The 16997-nt window shown below is 39.4% G+C and overlaps 1 protein-coding gene across 6 annotated transcripts in view; it reads left to right on the top strand.

Annotated features, from left to right (window-relative positions):
* ENOX1 (ecto-NOX disulfide-thiol exchanger 1) overlaps positions 1-16997 on the top strand; it is a 376196-nt gene that overhangs the window by 196125 nt on the left and 163074 nt on the right. For 4 of the 6 annotated variants that reach the window (XM_065678193.1, XM_065678194.1, XM_065678196.1 and 1 more), the window contains one exon: positions 4178-4295. The exons of the other annotated variants lie outside the window; for them this stretch is intronic. The gene's annotated coding sequence lies outside the window, so the exon portion shown is untranslated. The remainder of the gene's footprint in view (positions 1-4177; positions 4296-16997) is intronic. 6 annotated transcript variants of the gene reach the window in all.

Genomic DNA, 16997 nt, shown 5'->3' with positions numbered 1-16997 from the left:
GCTTCTTGGCTGAGAGTAGAGTGTGGTCAGAACAAGACAGCCAGAGAAATGCATATCTTAGAGTGCCAAATAGATTAAAACAGTCGGGCTCTTTCTCCTGACAGCTGAAAGCCACTTACATTGTGCTCACACGGGCACACACAGATTGTGTCCATGTCCACGAACTATGAGCATGCTTACTTCTCATTATTAGCTGTCATTTGAAGGAGAAAATGAGCAAGAGACCTAAATATCTGGGGAAAGATTGCTGAATGCATGACAGACAAACCCTACCAGAGTTATGGGGTAAGAGGGTGCAAATTCAATGTGTGATGTTGGTTGTGAGAGCATATTGTACATCTGGTTCAGTTCATGGGCTGGCTCCGTATGTGGAGGGAAGCCTTGGCTATTGTTGTTTGGTCTCTGTCTTATTTTAGTTTCACATTACTCAATGTCTGATTATGTTGGACAATATTCACCATTGCTCTTGAGAACGTTTTGGACAGCAGTGAAAAAAATGCCAAGGTTTATGTCCATATCATTCTATCAGTGCTTAGGAAACCTGTGAGAGTGAGCCAAGGCAGGCATTGGATTCTTTGCAGAAGGAGGGGTGCCAGCCTAGAATACATAAATTGAGAGATAAATTAACTTGTCTGCCCTCCTCTCTCCCACCTTGACTACCTATATAACAAGCAGATGGACTGGAAGTCCTCAAACCCCTTAAGTGATGGCCCTGAGTCTGAAAAATTAGAAGAGGGAAAAAGAAACCTACTTTGTTGCCACAGTCAGGGGGATGCCATGGAGGTATCAAATTTGCAGACAGATTAATTAATAAATGTGCAGAAGATAGCTCCTGCTAGCTGGGTTTGGGTGCAGCCTCCTGACAAGAACTCCTCTGGTGGCAGGATGGGAATTTGCAGATCCGATGAATTTTGGCATGTGTTAGAGCTGAGAGCATTACTGGGCATGCTGTTCAGCAAAGCAGGATTTCTGTCCATGTTTTCTTTTCAAGTTTATCCAGCCTGTTTTGCAGCTGTAATAACTTGTGGCACAGCACAGGCCAAAAGTTGGTGTGGCAATATATGTGCATGTATATATATATATATATATATATATATGCATGTATATATAACATCAGTTGTTCATGCTTACTATCTGAAATAGTGAGGTGTTGCTTTGAGAAGAATGGGTACTTGAATTCTGGGTTGTTATTTTGAACCAAACAGAACCAGACAGAATATTTGGCACATAAGGAATTATTATACTTCATTTCATTGTAATGTTTTCAATGGAGCCAAAATTCTGTAACTATCCCAAATCCATACAGTCTTCAATGCTGCGTATCGTCTTTTAATCTCAGGCTTATCTGGAAGAAGTATCTCCATTAACCAAACTGGAGGTGATTCAGGAATACTGATTATTTCACTGAGGTTAATATTACCTTATAATAAAACCTATTCTTTATGGATTCACTTAGGGCAATACTGCTCACATGCATTAGATGATACTAAAATCTTCACAAATGTTTTTGTAAGTAACTAAAATTACTGTGACATTTATGGTGTTCCCTTTCCTTAGATTAGGGAATAAAGCAGTTACTTAAATTACCTTCACAGCAAAACTATAAAGGATTTACCTTGAAAAAACGTTTTTCAAGGATTTACCTTGAAAAAGCCCATGAAAACACGAAGTGCCATTTCGGGTAGTGTGACTGTATTCTGATATCTTCCATACCCTTTGCCATGTCACACTGCAAAGACTTGCAAACTGAATGTGGAGCAGAGGAGCTTTGCAGAGGCCGTGGGGCTGGGGAGTAAGTGCAAGAGGCTATAGCAGGCTATTAGTGGGTGGTTGAGGCTTTTCTTTTCCACCACCCCCCCCCCCCCCCCCCCATCCCTAAAATCCCTCTTCCTCTGCATCCTCCTCTCTTTGGGATATCAGTCTCTGAGCTCACATCTCCTGGCACTTGCAGACCTATCTTGTCACTATCTTATTTTTATTCCAGCTTGTGAAAGGCAGCCCATCCTCTCCAGTCATCTCTAATGATGCTTCCTTACCTTCCTGGTCATCCCAGTGAGGAAGAGGAAAAAAGATTTACAAAAAGGAAATCTAGAGAGACCTGCTAGAGGGGAAGCTGCGGTTGTTGACAGAATTGTGTATGGAGGTGGCAGCTACTGAAATACAAAGTGATGCCCATCCTTCTCCACCACATTTGCTGTGCTCAGGGGTAGGGTGAGACTACTTAAGAGTGGCCCATTCTCACCTTTTCAGGCACTGGCAATGCTTTTTGATCACTGATAAAGTAGGCAAGGGGCATCCCTGGAATTCTGCCTTAATAACACTGTCTGGATCTCAGGAAATAATTTGGTTCACGGTAGACCCATTGACCCTATTCTGGTTCTTCCAATCTCTTTTTTCTACTATCCTCATGGAGTGATGAGGAGTTTAACAAAAAAAATGAAAGAAAGAAAACTTACCTCTGGCACCTAACTCAGTAGCTGAACAAAATAGTGCAAAAGTACTGGAATTGGTGTTGAGTAAAAATGTCCATGTGGTAGCTATTCTGTGTATAGCTGCTCTTTCGTGACAACTCCTTTGAATTATTTCCATGTGGAACAGAGCAGCTCTGACAGCAGCTTTTTTTTTTTAGAGGGAGGCAATTTCCCTCATATATGACTTGTCATCTGCTAACTGGGGGTGTGTAAATGTAGCTGAAATTTGGGAATAGTGCTGATCTGGCAGAAATTTAGGCAGTCATTATTTGTGGCTGAATGTATGAGGTTTACCCAGCTCAGTTTGATGGTAAATGTTGCAGGGCAGGTGCATTACCCAAGCTTGTGTTTGTGGAGCGCCTTGGTAGTTTTATATTGATTTCAATAATGCAGTTGTTCTTGAAACAGCTCTGTAAGTGGTGAATAAAGCATGTAATTTATATAATAGCTGTAACAATAGTCAGAAGCACCTCGCTTTAATTTTACTTCAGTCTCATTGACCCTTTCTCCTCCCTTTGTTTTTACGGTTGTGTCCTCCCTCTCTCATCATTCTTACATCTCGTTTGGGATTTCTCCTCCTCACACTCTATCTTTCAGCTGAACTCCCACAGAACATGGGATCCTCCCTCCATACCTCTGGTATGGGTGACCTCATTTGTTTGGAAAGCTTCTGCTCTAATCTCTGCACTTTTAACTCACAAATTTATTTCTTCTTGCTTATTTTGTCTCATGTCATTTATTGCAGTGGTTCTGGTTTGCATCCTCTCTCCGGTATTTAACCTTTCTGAGCATACTCCCTGCTCTAACTTACCTTGGCATGCTCTAGGTATGTCAGTTTGTAATTTCTCTCTACACAAAGGGCAAGGGGTCTGTTACAGGCCAGTTACCATGTCAGCTTTGCCATAAAGCTAGTTGTTTCAAAGAAAATGTAAGTTCAGGGAGCCTTAACTAAGAAAGGTCTTAAGAGCTTTTAAAAGGGCTAAGGATATGTCTTTCATTGCAAGCTTACTAAAGGTGCAAGTACTATAATTGTATTTCTCATCATTCTGACAGCTTCCTCTTTCAGTGGAAGCCCTCTTCCTGAGAAATCATATTAAAATTTTTCTTCCTTACTTTCAAGGTCTTATCTACCTTTGGATCTGGATTTTTATGAGATCTCGTCCACAAAATCCAGAAAGAGTGCTAGAGAGCACAATGTGCCTTTTCCATTGCAATTTCCATGTCTCAAGTGCCAGACCCTCTGGTTCCTAAAATTAAAATAAATCTACTTTTTATTCCCTCCTTATATCTAAGTGTATCAAAATTACAGAAAAATCTCCTTGTTATAACAGGAGACCTTCAAATACTTTTATTAGGCAAATTTTCACTCCAACACGGTGTTGCAGAATGTGCAATACAGGGGTAAAGGTTGGACTTGATGATCTTAAAGGTCTTTTCCAACCTAGCTGATTCTATGATTCCAATGTGCAGCAAACTCTAGGAATAATTAGTAAAAGAAATGGAGAAATCAGCAGAAGATAACTTCCTGCTTCAATAGTAGCTTGTTTTAGTTGTGTCTAATATAATCTATACAACAGAGGATTGCGTTTATTTGTGCCATGTCTTTGCTGCATACAGGAGCAGGCTTATATTGAAACTTCAAGTTAGTAATTTAGCTTGAGTACTCTGAAAGCTGGAAATTTTGTATGTGTTCGCATTTCTTGCAGATGTCTGTCACACAGCAAATGTTGCTGGCTGGCTGCCCTCAAAACACTAGGAATAAAAAAAAGATCCTTGAAAAAGTGAACCACTGATGACTTAGAGCCACTTCATATTTAATAGCTGGTGAGTGCACTTCTTGCTTCAAGGGAATGGGAACAATGAAACACTGCTTGGTGATGGAAGGTTTTGTGTTGTTTTTGAAGAAATACTTGGAAATTCCGTATTTAGTGGCTGACTTTTTAAAAAGCAGTCAAATCACTATGTGATGATGACAGAAGTGATCACACTATTCTGAGTTTGACTCAAAACATGTATTGCATTGGTCATAAAATAAGAAATTATTCAGAAAATATGCTCTAATACGCTCTGCTGGGTTTCACTGTCTCCAGGGAGCTTCATTTGTGGCTTTATCAGCTTTCCTTAAATCCACAGAATATGTGATTCTCAGTTTCACTGTCCTATTAGTTCATGCTTCTGTTAGGTAAGTGAATCAGTTTCTGGATCTGATGGGTGTATAAACATCTTTTTCCTTACAGTCACAAGGGAAATCATGAAATGTCCAAAGAATGAAGGTACAAAGAGGTATAGATGAATTCCAGTGCTGAAAGCTGGAAGTTAAGACATATCTAAACATTAGAACTTTGATAAAAATTCGGCAGTGTGGCAATGTGCTCTCTCCCACTTACCAGGTACTTGTACACAGTGTACTTTTGTCACTGGGTGCAGTAACCAGGAAAGAACAAAAGACTTAAAAAATGAAATCTAAAGATATCCACTCCTCCTGTAGAACAGATAAGTGTAATGTACCATTTCATTTTAACCCAAGTAATGTGTCAGGACATTCAGATACTTACTTCTGAAGCCATACATGTATAATCTCTGATATAATAAGAACTGAGAAACTGAAGTTCCAGTTATGAATTTTGATGAAATAATCTTGAAACAGAAAACAGAGATACTTAAACTAAACAGCTCTGCAATATAATTAGTATTTCCCCTCCTCCTGCCTTTCTTATTGTTCATTCAAGTGCACATGTAAAATAAGGACCTGATGAAAAGCCCTTTGAAACAGATGATAATCTGTCAGCTAGCTTGGGTAGTGTTTGGATATCACCGGTATGTTTTGTCTTTATAATGAACACTTCAGAGATTTCTCTAGTGTTGATGGAGCACATGAAATACAGGACAAAACTAAGACAACTGAATCTGTTCGGCCTTAGGAAAAGAATTTGGAGGAAAGATGTCAATGTTATCTTCAGGATCGAAATGATATCTTCAGCTGTCTAATGGGGATATAAGGAAGATGACACCCGACATTTCTTGTAAGGGGAAAATGATAGGGTAATAAACACAGGTTGCAACATTGGAAATCCCAGCTGGATATTAGGAAAATAAAAAAAATCACAGCCATGTAGCAAGCATTGGAGCAGAAAGGCTGAACTCTCCATTCTTGGAGGTATTAAAACATGACAGTCGTGAGCAATTGGATCTAAGTTGGCCATGCTTAGAGCAAGGGTTTGCACTAAATGACAGGCAAAGGTGCCCTCCAGCCTGTGTTATTCTGTGGTTCTCTGCTTCTGTAAATTCTGTTCTTTTTATATAGTTTGCTGTTTTCATCTAGCTCTTAAATAAATCTCAGATGTCCTCTGTGTTTTCAGAAACTACCGGATTTGCTCTTATTTGCTTACACAAATGAAAAATTGAACGGTTGTTAAAGAAAGGATTCAGTGAACTGCAACATCATGTACTTTTCTCTGGAACCATGCATTTTATACATTTGTTTTATAATACCAGGTAGAAAATATGTGCTGAGAGCTTACTGCTTTTATGAGCTATCTATACCCGTGAATAATGTATACCATAGAATCACAGGGTGGTTTGGACTGGAAGAAAAGATCATCCAGTTCCAACCCCCTTGCTGTGGGCAGGGACACCTTCCGCTAGACCAGATTGCTCAAAGGCCTGTCCAACCTGGCCTTGAACACTTCCAGGGATGGGGCATCCACAGCTTCTCTGGGGAACCTGTGCCAGTGCCTCACCACCCTCACAGTACAGAATTTATTCCTCATATCTAATCTAAATCTATGCTCTTTCAGTTTAAAGCCATTCCCCCTTGTTCTATCCCTACATGCCCTTGCATAAAATCCCTCTCCAGATTTCTTGTAGGTGCCCTTTAGGTACTGGAAGCTGCTACAAGTTCTCCCCTGAGCCTTCTTTTCTGCAGGCTGAACAAGCCCAACTCTCTCAGCCCGTCTTCATAGCAAGGTGCTCCTATGTGTTATATGTGTATGTTTTCTTCTCTCTCTCTAGTTCGGTTTTTGTTTGGTTTTGTTTTGTTTTCCTTTAAATGAGCAAAGCATATAAAAGCAGTCTACTTTTTTTTGAATATCAAAACATGCTTGCATTCACTCTGAAAATAAGTCTAATAAATATTATTATTGCCACAGATAGATCTGATTTTCCATATAAATATAAGCATCTCTTTTTGTTTGTTCTATTAATCTCATTTTAGTGGAAGTATGTCTTTCGCACAGTGCGCCTTTGCAATACCTTTGCCACAGAAGATTTTCTTTGGTAATTTGGTATAGTTAAGACTTCTAAAAACTCGTTTGTCAAAACCTTACAATTAAAACTGATACCTGTTTGATATATAACAATGTTTTAAATAATTTTCCATTTGAGTATCCCAGATGTGCTTTTGCAAATTAAGAAGTTGTATATTTCTATTTGAAATATTTTTTTAACATTAAGCTAAGGAATTTCAAATCTTTTTAAAGAAATTCGACATAAAATATCTTATGAACTGAAATTCTCTTTGCAGTTCAACAAAATATTTAATATTATGATCAATAAATTTGGCCCAATTTAGGCTGGTTAAGCAAACCTTGCATGTCGGAATTTCTTGTAGCGTGGGGTAATGATCAGTAAAGCAAAAGACACACAAACAAGCAAAGCAAACCAGGAAATTCATTCACCACTTCCCATGGTCAGGCAGGTGTTCAGCCATCTCCAGGAAAGCAGGACTCCATGGCAACAGGTACTTGGGAAGACAAACACCATCACCCTGAATGTCCCCCCTTCCTTCTTCTTCCTCAGGTTTATGTGTTGAACATGATGCCATATGGTGTGGAACATTCCTTTGGTCAGTTAGGGTCAGCTCTTCCCAGTTGTGTCCTCTCCCAAATCCTTGTGCACCCCCAGCCTACTCACTGGTGGGGTGGTGTCAGGAGCAGAAGAGGCCTTGGTTCTGTGTGAGCAGTGCACAGCAATAACAAAAACATTCCTGTATTATCGAAACTTTTCCGCACAAATACAAAACATAACCCCAAACTAGTTACTGCACAGAAAATAAACTGTATCCCAGCCAAAACCAGCACAATGCTCTTCAACAGATATGCTCTATAGTAAAAGTCCAGAAATAGGACAAACATGTCTGATCAAGATAAAAAAGTAAAAGCTGAAGCTTCTTTAATTCTGTAGATTTAACTGGATTGCGATTATGAGAGACCCTCCAGTAATACTGCTTTTAGATATCAAACAAACTGGGAAGTCGGTGATGATCAAAAGCACTAAACTGTGAAGGAAATCTACATTTTTGTTTCTAAGGCTAGTTGCATATGAATAAATGTTTGTGTGCTTCTCTGAAAACAGAGTAGAAACTAGCACAGAGCCAGAACAGTTTAACATAAATAGTGTACACGATTATTTCTGCCTACCACTCCATCTTGTGATTACTGTTGAAATATCTGGTTTTATAACTAGTATTTTTTTATTATTTTATTTATTTTTTATTATTATTTAGGACAGGTCTTGCACAGTTCCACCTTCCTGGGGAGAAGGACAAAAAAAAAAAATCTTGTGAAAACTGATGTTTCTTCCAAGAAACGAGTACAGTAAAGGCCAGATAGATTTCTCAGTATTATTGTCTTAGCCAGCAAGGTCTATTTATCAGTACCATATACACATCATTCTAAGCTTATAAAAGACAATTGTGACCAGACTGGTTCAGTTTCAAGGTTACTTTCATTTTGAACATTGGCTTTCTTGGCTACTGAATAAGGTTTTTAAGAAATAAAGCTTTGGCTTTACAAAACAAAATGTTTTGTTTAGTTTAACTGTAAGCAGCCAAGAGTGTAATTTTGGAGAGACTGTAGCAATTTGTCTTCTTCCATTAAGCCTTTCTGAAGCCTTTTCATGACAAAATTGTTGATGTTTTACACACAGAGTTTACTCTTGGACAAGGATTGTATTTTATTTTCAGTATCTTTTCCTCTACCTGCTTTTTGAGCAAAACCAGGTAATATTAATTATTTCATTTAAAAATGTCTATTACACTAAGTACCTATATGCTTTCATCAATAATTAGCCATTGCTTAAATTGCAATATTCTCAAGATCTTGCAGGTTATGTCAGATGACAATTTGCACTCATTCATCATTAAGGACGTAAGGGATTTCCAAAAGAAGTGTACTTGGGTCCCCTTTGAAATATTTTTCCCTCATATTATTGAATATCAAACTTCAGATGAGATGCACATAGAAGCATATGCTATGTTTGTTTAAATAATGTTTATATATTGGTATGCCTTCTGAAGAGGCTAGGATTATCCAAAAGTCAGTGGAGAAAACCTTTACCTGTGAAGTGCAGACACAAAAAAATACCTAGGAAAAAAAGGTCTAATTTAACACACGTAGCTGGGAAATTACTGCTGCCCAGAGTGTTGAGTAAGCTCATAATGCAGAGCTAAGCCTTACAGAAATGTCTGAAGAGCACTCAGACACAAAATCAAGATAAATATCTCACTTCTATGCATGGCTTCCTTGTCAGGCTGTCCTCCTTTCCCTTTTCTTTCTGCTATTTTAGAAGAAACATCTGCTTTCTAGAGAAAGGGGGAGGTTCAGCTACAGTGAGTGTGGGGTTTCCTCCCTTTTTTTTGTATTTTCTAACTCTGGATCTGGTAATCATCTCTCTATTGTCTGGTTATTGCTTTTCTGTATAGCCAGATTGTTTCCACTGCTTGTTTGCTGACTGCATTGAAGGATGGCAGCGTGTCCTCAGCACACACCTCCTTAGCACACTCATGCTTTAGGATTACCCTCCCAAGACCATATGTATATAGTATATTAACATGATTTCTATCACATGCCATGGGTTTCCTTCTGGTATGCTGATCTGGATGATTTCCAGCACCGTGGCTTTCAGGAGTAAGACAGGGACTGCTGCTTCACTCTGAGGCCACAGTTTCCCTGGGTTGAATGGCCACTGTAGCATTAGGAGCATTTGGCACACCTTAACTTGTTAAAGATGAACGCTTTGCAATGAGAAATTATGCTGCCAGACAGCAAATTAGTAATTGATGTAAGATGGAGTGTTATAGATTGTAATTGTGCTAGCAAGATATGAGATGATGCTTAAAGCATAATTTTAACAGGATTTAATTAAGTGGAACAGTAGATTAACCACCACTATCCTAACTAAACACATATAGAAGAATTGCAAAATATAAATGCTCATTACTGCTAAGTTGCCTCTGCTGTCAGCAGCTGACTTGGAGATGGAATGATTAACTTGGTGCCGATTTAAAATTGTTTAATTTACAAACTGAATTTTAAATCTTTTCAAGTTGCTCTCCTTTAATGCAGACAGGAGAAGGCAACTCGTCTGTTCATTGCTGCATGGTTCACTGAGTGGGGAGAAGATGACATATTTTATCCGGTCACTGAGATATCATTGTGACATTTCACTCTGTGTATAGCAATTAAAGCAAAGTGAATCATTTACTCAACAAATTCAGTCTCTTGTTCTTCCAGTGGAAGTATTATTATCTCTAGTTTATATTTGTTTGAATTGCCTGATGGCAAATTTCTGTCATCACCTCAGTTGCTGCAATTAGGTATCCTTGTGTATGGTGCTAGCTAAAAAAGTGCAGGGAGACAGTTCTTTCACTGGTTTGTTTAATTACCTTTGCGTGCTGGCTCCAAACGATTTTGGAAGGCAAGCCTCCCTTACTTTGTCAAGCTGCGCAAATCCCATATCAATTATACCTCCTATTTTGGAAGCAGATCATGTAGCTTTGAATTTGCTTTGCATGACTATTTGTAGGAAGCAAACATAAAAGGAGCTTGTGTTCAGCCACAATACAGTCATTGTTAATTTGAAATAAATGTTTATAACTTTCTTTTTTCTATTTGCCTGACACTACTAGCAATTAATTGGGTATTCGGCTAATTCTGCCCAGCCTATGCCTGGTCAGAATTTTTCTGTCCCTCCATTTCCAGTAAATGTCTTACATGCTATTTTATCCTTAATGCCTTTATAGCTTGTTTATTGGAAACAGGTTTTTAATTATTTTTCAGCACTATCGGAGACCTGATTTAATGAGCAATTGTTAGATATGGTAGGGAGACACATTCACCTGATTAATGTGATAGTTAACTGAGCAACAAAATTGCCTCGTGAAGCAACAGCTGTACACAGAGTTGGAGCAGTTAAGAAAGTTTGAGGGAATGTGAGAGAAATATTTGAAGAAAGATAATTTTAAATAGGGTACCAAGCAAGATGAAGGCTAAGTATAAATATACAGTGTTAGCTTGCTGGTTAATTGGTTGGTTGGTCTGTTAGTTGCATGCACGTGCACGTGCTTGTACTTATTAGGAGACAGTTTATGTAGTCTTGACTGAAAGATACTGTGTTGGACTGATGGGATATTCAAGAACTGCAGAAAAAAAAAAGAGAATAGGTCCTTCAGGTGTATGTTGGATATGAAATTGTGCTGCAGCCAGTGCTTTAGTTGTGTGCAGTGTTGGTGTCCAGATTCAGTGCTAATGTGTGCTCTTGGAAACAGATCCATCCTTTCTTTCCTCAGAGAGAAGGAAAGAGAGAAGGGTTTTGTCACTCTTTATTTACCATAGCTCACACTGGGGTATTTCTTGTGTTACTGACTTGCTCCTACCAGTAGCACTTATGTTCTCAGTTTGCAGGCTTGTGGTCATCTTAAAGGATCAGACCAGGATGATCACCACAGAATTTTAGTACAAGATACTTCCACTCATGCATTTGGATGGCATCTTCCCTCCTCTTTGCAAGAAGCATGTGCAAAGGGAGATGTTGCAGTGGGAGCCCTGTAGAAACTCATGACTAGATCACCAGGTTTCATTCCTGCAGAGGGTGGAGAGAAGAACTACAAGATTAGTGGAGACATGATGCACTGATGCCAGAAAGTGGCACAGCAGCAGAAGCAGCTAGAAGAAAGGATCGGAAGAGTGACTGTTAGAGGAAACACAGCTCACCTGGTTTCTCTCATGTAACTTCCAATGTTGCAAATATCTTCTCACAAGACTGAAAATACAGAATATTTCAAGGTCGTGGCATGGTGTAAACCATCCCACTCACAAGCTTACTGCACCACTCATGGCCCAACACAACCCCTCTGTTTTCAGCTCAGGGCTAGTACCTTTGTGTTCCTGCTCTCACATGCATCAGTGAGGGCAGGAGCTTTTCTCTTCAAAAGGGAAAGGTGAGCTGGCTTTTTGTATGGGATGTTGTATTTTTTTTCACATGCGTTTAACCAGATGAGAGCTGTACAGAGTACGCAGAACTTGGCCTGGGAAATGAACTGGCTTTCTGTGCCATATGAACACTCTGGGAGCACGGAGCAGGGAGATGACAGATATGATACTTTGCCAAGATCAAACTAAGTGAAGCTGGGTTGCACACATTACTGGAATTTATCAGATTTTGAAGAAATTAGAGAAAAACAAGAGAGCAATTAACTTACACCTGTTTGGAAAAGGAAAATGCTCTTGTGAGTGATGAGCACCCTGTATCACCTTCACTGGTTCAGCTCATCTCCGCTGTGACAAGTAACTTGGACAGTTCTCTGCAAAGTGTTTTTAATTCCTTGCTTCAATTACATGATGGACATATAAATTACTTTAATTATGCTTTGAATGCTTATTTCAAAGCCATGAAGGATGCTGATCTAATGGTTGGAGAATCAGAGTAGAATTCAGCAGATCTGGATTTGTCTCAAATTACTGTCATAGCTTTGCTTTAGCAAATCTTTAACTGGTAACTTCTTTTTTGTCTGCATCACATTTTATTGTCTGCAAAAACGAAATAATGATCTTTATGTTCCACTCATGCTGTCCTGTCTTGCCAATTTAGCTGGTAGGATTTCTGTGGCTGTATCTGTTTGTTCCTTGGGTCAGTGGTGCTTCAGTCCTTATAGCCCATATCAGCCCTCCGTTTAAAAAGCTTTTGTCCTGTCTGGCTTGGAAGGAAAGTCCCCAGTGATACTGGGATTTGGGCTGTACTTGCTTTTGTTATCTTTCATATAGCACCTTCCTCAGACCTATTTTGTAGAGGACCTGCAGTGCTTGGTGGCTGTGCAGGACAGCTCAAAGCATTGCAGATCACCTCGTGGAAGCCTAAGACCCGCCCAGTGCAACAGACCAACTGAGCACATGCTTAATCTCTGCCTCTTCAACAAATGCTTTAAACATAAACATGCTCCAGAGTGTTTTGCTATAGATGGGTGAGCTCCAAAATGTGTTGCTATGCTGTGCTAGATAAGGATCAGTATTTCTCTCTGAAAGAAATCATTACAGGACAGACACATTAGCACTGCCTTGCATGTTTAGGTAAGAGAATTCGCTATCTATGTGGCAGCCAAAGTAGACAAAGCCAGACAATATTTTTTAAAATTGCTACCTGATGTGTAAATATAGATTATTTAGTGTGCTCATTTGAACATGTATTATAGACTAATGCTGTCAAGCTATCAAGGCAACCACTGGTGGTAACATTGTGTCCTTTATTCTTCAAAACCAGCAAAACTCATCTGTTGAAGGATATACTGAATTGTTGAATTCAAGGGGTTTTTTATTTTCCTTATGTAAATTTAAAAAGCACAAGCACATCAAGATAAGAGAATTGAAGTGCTATAGGTTATGTGTTCCAATGCAGAATTCTCCTGTTTTTTAAGAAGAGCTTCAAATACTTTAAGAAATTGCTGACTTAATATATATATATATATATATATATAACTAATATATTACTTTGTCACCTTTAAAATCTTGGGGAGTTGAATGTAATTTAGCAGCTGGCCACTTGTGTATGATTGCAACTTGTCATAAACCTAATGCTGTGCAGCTGATAAACAGCAACAGAAAAAGTGGGTGATGCAAGTACATAGAGTCAAAGCATCCCAGCCCGCATGTATCAACTCTTGTATAAGTCACATACAGAAACCTACCAAGCTTGGACTTTTAAAATGCCTGAGACAGTATAGCCTATGAACCAAATGCAGCAGCCAAAGTTTGTAAAAGCAACTAATACACATATATATACATACCTATCTACATATATGCATAATACATATATGTATTTATACACTGTACAGCATGTATTCAGACCCGATACAGAAGTATGAAAGGCAAAAGTGTTGTACACTTGCCTTCTGGAAAACTGTCTGCATCAACTGCTGACCCCTCTTCCCTCACCGCTGCCCTCAAAATTACCAGTTATATTTGCAGAGCTCAGCCCTTCACCAGCATCTTGCTGAAAGGAATATTTGGCATGATTTCCTTCTTTGTAACCGGACTCATTTTCCTAATTTACTTGACACAGAGTCAGTCCTCTGCAATCCCTAAAAGGGATTTAAATCCCTCTCTATGGTCTTCGTCCTTTTTAATTTTTCCAGGTGCACACTTTGCAACTTTCTCAAGAAAGTGGGTTTTTTTTCATTTTCTTCCCAGGACCTAGGTATGAACAATTCTTGTAGGAGACAAAAAAAATGTGTTTTTGCCAAATGCTGCTTCCTCTTTCCTTGGATATGGGAAAGCATTTGGTTGAAATGGGAGAACCAAATGAATAGGGTCCGCCAGTCCCGCACGCCTCCTGTCTGTCTGTGAGCATCCCCACCCTGGGGATGTGGGCTGTGTTACTGGCTCAGGGGCATGGGTTTAGAGGAGCCTTTTGTTGAAATATTGGCAGCACATCACTGGACTTGCTGTTGTTGCAGATGGAATGCTTAGCCGAACAGATGGATTCTCAGCTTTCTAAAAGAAAGGGAAGGTACTTGATGTACCATGATGGGAAAGGAGGGGGTTATTCCAGGCATATGAAAAGGCAGGAAAGAAGGCACGGTCTGTGCTTTTGGTGAACTTGGAGCCTAGAAACCTCTCTCTGGCAAACTTGGGGAAGCATAAGCCATGGTGCTCTGTGGGAGGGCTAAGGGATTGTAGTAGACGTGGAGGAAGTAATTTGCACAGAAGCAATAAAAATGAAGGCAAAGTCTAGAAAAAGCCTGCTCTCCTCTATGTGTAGCTAAGTATTACATGCTAAGGATGGGGACGTGCTCCTGCACAAGATCAGAGGTGCACCCTATTAAGGCATAGGACAGCACAGGACTAGCTATGCCAGAACAGCATAGCTGGGACAGGACCAGTTAATATTTTAAGGTCTGTTGTGTTGTGAAAGAGGCTAGAGATAAATGTTAATTGCCACTGTGAAGCCGGGAATCCCCTTTTCCCAGCAGTGTATTCATCAGTTTTGAACCATGGTGGAGCAGCTTGTACAATGGTGTCATCCAGATACCATATTGCTTCTTTCCTTGCTCCTTCTTTTTTCTTTTTCCTCCTCTCCCCGCCTCCCCATCTTGTTCATACCTCACTTCCATCTCAACTGTTAGGGTGGGATCCATTCTGTGCAGCACCCAAGAGTCTAACTCAAAATGATGTTAACTGAATCCAGTATTTACTGCTAAAATCTTCATGCAGTTGCCAAGTGGATAGTGATAAGGAAGCATGAACTGAAAGGAGCAATCATATTTTGGTGTGTTCACTTACTACAAGATTTCAGTCGCTTCACACACAGATACAGACTTAGCAGAAATATACTTTATTGTGGTACAATTTAGGATATGATGACAATGGACTTTCATCTTTTACCTCTTAGCTTGATCAGACAATTTCAACACCTCTTGACTGCAGATGTTACAACTGTTTAGCAACAGTAAGGATGCCAAAGGCCTTGGAAGTCCAGATTTTCTGAGGAAAAAATGAATGTGCTAAAGGGCAAAAATGTCAAGGTTCTTTCAAAGTGTGATTCACTCTGAAAACAGCTATGCAAAAATACCACTTTCTTAAATAATGACTCGGGCTTTTGTTCATACTCAAAGTTGTGTCTGCAGAAACAGAAAGTCTTTTCCCTGAAAAATAAAATGAACTGGATTATGTGCCCACTTGTGCTCCATTTTGCAGGACTGAATTCTCAGGGAGTCTCTGAGATAAAATGAACAAGGAATCCCATCACTGAACTTTAGTATTAACATTTTTCAGAGCGTTGTGTCTGGATCTCTGCCAAGTTTCAGCTCTATAATAAATTAATTTCAACCCACACAAAAGAGAAAGGTGAAAAAAATCCACACCACCAACTTCTACAAGACAAAAACACTGGGCAATTTTTATGGGGATACAAGTGGTCAAGAATATTGGAAAAAATAATTATCTAAAGAGAGTGGGTTCTTCTCTCTAATTGGAAACAAAAAGATTTTGCAGCTTTACTAAGCACAGCATAGGAGGAGCATCAGCATTTTGCATCAGCATCACCAACCAGGTTAAATCAAATATGAAGTTAAGATGTTGCTTTGCTCTTGTTTAATTTCTCTTTATACCAATAGTGCAAGTCAGCCCACTTTCCTCTCTCTGTAGCAAAATCTAATCTGGCTGCCACAGGACCTGTGCAATTCATGGAGGTGATGAGCCAGGGTCTGCTTTCTGCATTGTATGTCTGGCTTTATTTAATCTCTAGTAGCCCTCTGATAATAAATATTTCATATGTTGGACAGGTGAAAGGTTTCATTCAGCTGCAGATCTGCTTCCAAGGCAACCGATTCCTGTCATTTGAACAGTTTAAATGTGTCAAAAACAAAGCTTTCTTTCTGATTTTCTCCTCTAAGATTTTACAGTAAAGCAGTATCGGTCCCTCTTCTGTCCCTCCTACAAGCATATACAGAAAAGTTGATAGCATTAGCAAGTAATTCTAAACAATTTATAACCTAAATGTATTCTCTCTTCCAGTCAAGATGGAATGAAAAATGCCATTTCATTTTACAAGCACAGAGTAAATACCTAGAGATGTGAAACTGCCCAGGTTAGCATCTATAAGTACTCCGTATGCAAAAAATGTATGCAACCACAGTACTACATTATGCTTTACAGTATGTTTCTCCATTATGATGTTTCCTCAGTACCATTGTCCAGTAATACTGTTACAGAGTTGTTGGGCTTTTTTTTGGAGGGGGGCCAGTACCCCAATTCTTTCTCTGAGAAAAGTTCAGAGAAGATTAACAAAACGCCAACCTTATCTGATTTCTGTCAATGTCAGTGCTTGTGACAGATCTGGAAAATGTCTGCTCTATCCTTTACCACTTGCAGCTGAAGAAGCTCTTCTAAAGTATAGCTTTGCTCATTCTTGCTCTGCATATTTCCAAGCATGACGGGCAGCTGCTCTGCCTCATCCTCTCAAGCCCTGCCCATGTCTAGACTTTCTGACTTGTGCTGTGCGCTGTGACCCAGCTCCAGACCAATATCTGCATCCACTGCTGATGTCTTCAAACAAGCACTTCTCTTTCCTGACTGATATGTCAATTGTGAAAAAAAGGGAAGTCGATTAGAAAGGTGGTGTAATTTTGGTAGACAGGCCCCAAGCAAAGGGATTTTCTGCCATCTCAGATCAGGCTCAGAGACATTTTTGCTTGCATCTGACCTGCATGGAGATTCTCTTAATGCAATTGTAGCAGAATGGTGGCATTTCTCCAGA

Source organism: Lathamus discolor, chromosome 4 (genome assembly GCF_037157495.1).
Source record: "Lathamus discolor isolate bLatDis1 chromosome 4, bLatDis1.hap1, whole genome shotgun sequence".
NCBI classification, from domain to species: domain Eukaryota; kingdom Metazoa; phylum Chordata; class Aves; order Psittaciformes; family Psittacidae; genus Lathamus; species Lathamus discolor.
Note: the sequence above shows the minus strand (reverse complement) of the source record. Positions and strands in the feature narration are given on the sequence as shown.